This window comes from Antrostomus carolinensis, unplaced genomic scaffold (genome assembly GCF_000700745.2).
Source record: "Antrostomus carolinensis isolate BGI_N321 unplaced genomic scaffold, ASM70074v2 scaffold24997, whole genome shotgun sequence".
NCBI lineage: Eukaryota > Metazoa > Chordata > Aves > Caprimulgiformes > Caprimulgidae > Antrostomus > Antrostomus carolinensis.
The window spans coordinates 1-5,111 of record NW_010326979.1 but is presented as its reverse complement, the minus strand read 5'-3'; positions in this window follow the sequence as shown (position 1 = coordinate 5,111).

Genomic DNA, 5,111 nt, shown 5'->3' with positions numbered 1-5,111 from the left:
GGCAGGATTGCCTTGGATGGTGCAGTAATGGCTGTTTGCTTGTCTGCAAGTGTTCAGGTGAGCAAAAGACTGGAACCAAAGGTTAAATCTTTAATATAACAGAACACAAGTTGCGGTTCCTGTTGTTGATGGTATCTCTTTCTGCCAGCCAAGTCAGCAGGCTCTATCTTCATGGGATCTTTTGGGAAGAACTCATTATCCTGAACCTGCTCTTTCATTAACGTGCTTCCTCCAGCTGGTTCTTGCTGACAGTGAAGGCCACGTTGTGTCCATCTGCCTAAACAAAACCTTTTGTAATGCACTGAGGGAATGTTGTGGGACAGGATGACTTAAAACTCTAGCTGATAATTCTGCCTCCCCAGACTGCCGTGCCCTTGGGAAGGAGAGGAGCACACGTGCAGCTGATGGATCTGTGGTAACAGCTGAGGAGCCTGCCTGTTTTTGTAGGTTTCTTGGGCTGCTTGTTCCACCCATGGACGTTCAGCTCTGTGTCCCCAGGTCTGACTTGCTGACAGTGGCAGCTTCTGCAGCTCCTGGTAGCATGTGGCTCTTTCCAAGGGAAGAAGCAGCGTTCTCTGTCCCCTCTCCCTGCACGGGGTCACTGTGCCCTGTTAATCCACGGTGTGTTTTGTGTTAGAAGTGGGGCTGGATCAGAACTGGGGGAGTGCTCCTGCTTGCTGGGACTGTGTGTACCTGTACCTCAAGACCACTTCCTCCTCCCCTGATTTCCAAACCAAAGCAATCGCTGTTCCCTCTGGCTGTGCTGCTCCTGAGCTGGGCAGGCTCCTGCCATCCCTTCAGACTCTGCTTCTGTGATGTTAGGCACCAGAGCCTCATTAAAACCCAGAGTGGAAAAGTTTTCCAAAGCAAAGTGAGACCTCTTGAAGAAAGGGAGGGCTTTGCAACTAAGTTTACACCAAAATAAGCTATTTCAGCCTCAATCTTTCTTTGACCTGATAGCAGGTAGGTTTTGAACCACACTATATGATGGGTTTGCACGTAGAACAAAACCTATTTCCCTATCTAAGCAGCTGCTACTATTTTTATCATTGATACAGTACCAGCCTTGATGCACACTGAGTGCTGGCCCCATTCCAGCTGTATTCCTAAGCAATCCCATAACGCTCCTCCCAGTTTTATTTGAATGCAGCGTTTCCTGGGCCTCGCTCTGCAGCCTCCTGCCTGCTCTGGTGTGCTGGGGAAGAGCTGCTGCCCTTCGCTTTGGAGGTGGCTCCTTTTCGGCAGGAGGCGAAGCAAGCGCGCGACCTCCCTCGCTGTGCTGGTGCCGTGAGCTTTAATGAGCTAATTTTTAGAATTGCAGATGCAGATTTGGGTCGATGGGGTTATGAATGGGGAAGACATCGCTTTTTGTTAAAGGACAAATCTAGGAGGAAGGCTGGAGCTTTCCAGTTGCTTTTCTGAGACCTGCATTCACTCACCTTACAAAAACTACTGAAACACCTGAACTTTTCCATTGGTGTGGGATAGGAATCGCTGTATGTGCTGCTGTTTCAATCCAGTTTCTCCCAAGTTACTGGTCAAGTGCCCCATGCAGATATGCCTACCACAAGAGTGTTATTTTTCACTGATAATATAAGAATAATTTTAAGCATATCAAGAAACTGTTTGTCCAGGGGAGCCCTCTGACACTTCCTCCTTTAAAAGCTGTGATAGCTCAGCTGATGCCACCATTAATTTTGTTAAAAATCCCTAGTGGGAGGACAGTGATGATAAGGACTGGGAAGCATGCCAGTCCTCTGAGAAAGGTTTACCTGTCTTGTAAATTCCTTGGTATGATGGAGGGAGGGGAAGGAAGGAGAGAAGAAAATGGTAAGAATGCCTGGAGTGGAGTGGATTGTTTGGGATAGTGCTGAGTGGGACCACGCCAGATTCCTGCCTTTGGGAGTAGATTTAGGTAGGTGGGGCCTTAACATCCTTCTGGAAATTGTTCTGAGGGCTGCGTGTTCTTACCTGAGCAGGAGGGCTGGGCAACTGGCGTACGTGTTGTGTTCCCTGGGTCTTGGGTCCTTGGAGCCATGCATTCATATTCTGCTCAACTCTGCTGATCTCTTTATATTCCCAGATCAGTAATTTAACTTTGAGGTACATGTTTATAGTCTGGGGAGAGACACAAGAAAAATTTTTTGATTAACAGGAATAAAATAATCTCAATTCATAGCTCTGCATGAACATTGGGAAAAGCAGTTGTCTTTCTGCTTTTCTTTGGGTCATCCCAGGCACTGTTTGGGTGATATTTCTAACCTCAGGGCTGTATTTTGGTGGAATGGCAGAAAAAGGCTTATCTTGAAGAACTTTAGAGGATGAAAGGTGTTATGGAAACTCAGAAGAGTGACGTCTGTATTCTGGGGAGCTGCTATCAGATGAAAGCGTACTTCTGTGTCCTCAGACAAGCAATTTGGAAGGTGCTAATTCCTTCCCAGATCTGTTGCTTTTGAGATAGTGAGTCCTGGCTCACATCTGAGGGACTAATTTGGCTGAACCAATGTAGCCCAGCAGTGAGAGCACCACAAACCCATCTCCAGTGCTGTTAGTCTGTGTTTTCCTCACTCTGACCCTGTAAATCAGTGGTCCTTGCTGAGCTGCAGGTCACTGGTGGTCTCTGTCAGTGGGCTGCAGGTCTTGCACAGTACCATGTTAAAAATAAACTCAGCAAACAGTCCTCTGTGCTTTTGAAGGATCACTGTGGTCAGTTAGACATGGTGCTGGTGCCTGCTGCTTGGCCATGCTTCCTGAGCGTGCTGGGTATTTTATTGTCCTGCCATATGTGGTTTGTCAGAGCAGAGCAGTGGTGCAGGGCTGCTGCCGCCTGCCAGCGCTAAATGGTGAATATCTGTGTGAATTCCTTGTGCCAGGGAAGAGCAGCACAAACCCCACGGGGTTATCGCTCTCCCAGCATCTCTAGTAATGAGGCTCCCCTTGGGAAAGGCGGGTGAATTCAGTCTGCTTCGTCTCTGACCTCTTTCAGCAAAAGCAAGTGAAGGTGCTGTTTGTAAATAGGTTTATTGTAGTCACCAGTGCTGGGAATATTGACATCTAAGATCTTTCCCAGACACTAATCGAGGACCCAGCTCAAATGAATGACCTGCATGCAAATCCCACAGCCCTTCCTCAAGTGGTTTTTCAGACCTCGGCCCTTCAGATCCCGTTGGAATCCCAGTGCAATGGCAGCGTGTTTAGTTATTCTGGTCAAACCTCCCCGCTGCTCCTGCCTGTTTTGTCCTTGCTGTGCTGAAACAAACCTGCTCGAGGGCTCCAGCCCCATTACGAGGACAAAAGGACATCAGACGTGCTGCTACTGAAGCGAATGTGTCTCATTTTGAAGTGTAATGCAGAATGGGTGGCTTAAAAATTCCTGAAAATGGCTTTCTCTGTTCAAAAGGCATCTTTCTGGATTTCTTTTTTTTTTTTTTTTCTTAAGCTTCCCTAAAATGCAGCTGGTGACATTGACTTTGGGGTGAGGGTACACGCTGATGTCAGGCAATTCTCGGGGAAATTATTTTCTGAATTAGAATATTTAACACATTGAGACTTGTGGGCTTTTCGCTGTGAATTCACCGTGAATGCATACTAGAAAGTGTCTGTGTTACTACCAACCCCGTAATTTATTATTAACTTGGAATATTTTTACGTCTCATTTATTCCCTCCATGGGTGTGTTTTGAGCTGCTGAAATTACTTGGTCAGCTTTGCTTTCTCTGTTTGGTTTGCTAGTTAGTGCCATGGACAGATTTTGGATGGGAGCTCAGAACTTCAGAAAATAAAGGGGGGATTTAGTCTTCAGAGGTTTTAAAGCCCTTTGGTTCTCTTTGGCATAATGTTTTAGGATTCCTCTGATGCCTCCACATGAAGGCTAGAGCTTAACATGTCCTTCATAAAGCTGTCAATATTCCCTTAAGAATCTCTTCCTTAATATTTTTTTAATCTAAGTGCGTTGTCTTTGGAGAAGACTAGTAGTGGAGATCTTGACATGGCACATAGCTCCAGTAGTGCCTAGTTTTGAGTGCCAGAAAGCAAAAGGAGGCAAGTGATTAAGGGACCAGCTGTGTAACTCTCTGCTCAGTCTCTCTTTTGATCTAGCGGCGCTGAAAGCGGACCCGATATCACGTGTGAGAAGGCGCAGCATAGCTATGTGGGGCCGGAGCTCTGTCCTGCCTGATCCCAGTGTGCACCTTGTGTCACCTGTAACTTCAAGGGACGGTTAATCACTGCTGCTGTGGTGTCAGAGGGCAGATGGGGATATTGGGGAGGCCTGAAAGAGCACACACATGGATGTGGAAGCGGAGTGATGGAGAATGTGGATAGAGAGGAAGGGTTAGCGAGCAGTGAGGAATGGAAAGCAAAGCAAAGGAGTGTAATTATGTAGATCTGGAGGTGAAGGTCAAAGGCTCCATATGACTGGTGTGTGGTGGCTGGTTGGCTATTTTTTTTTATATGTTTGTAAGTGTTGCTGTAAACAGCCCCAAGCTGATCTAAAAGTGCTGGGAGGTGGAGGCTATAAATTACAGATGTTGTTCTCCTTACAGAACGACCGAGAGACTTGAAATGTCTTTGACTTACAGCGTTTTGCATGCTTGTGCCTCCATTGCTTCTCCTGAACATTTAAGTTCCTTGTATTAGGTTTGATGTGGAGTCTTGCTTACTAATGGAGAAAGGATGGTGCTGCGAGTGTGTGACCCTGGAGGTGCTGGGTGAGCAGTATGGCTTCTGGGGATCAAATACCTGAGAGTCCCTTGCTCCGTGCGGAGGGCAGCTGGCTCGTGGGGCACCTCTGGCTCTCCCTTCCTCTCCTGGGGGGCCCTCAGCTTTGTCCTCGCTGGCAGGTGGGCCTGAGGCAGCCAAGAAAACGGCTGAAGTGAAACAGCAAGTGCTGGGCTGGTGTGAGGGGCTTCACTGGAGCTTGGCCTCAGCTCTGCGGTGAGGACAGCGAGTGAGCGCCCAGGCCTGGGTCGCCGTCCTCCCTCAGGGGACAACGAGGGCCGACCACAGGAGCTGTGGGGGTGTGCGGGGCCAAGGGGGACCTAGGCCCAGTGGAGGGCTCGGCGGGACCCCGTGAGGGTCTGGTGGGACCCCCTGAGGGTTTGGCGGGTCCCC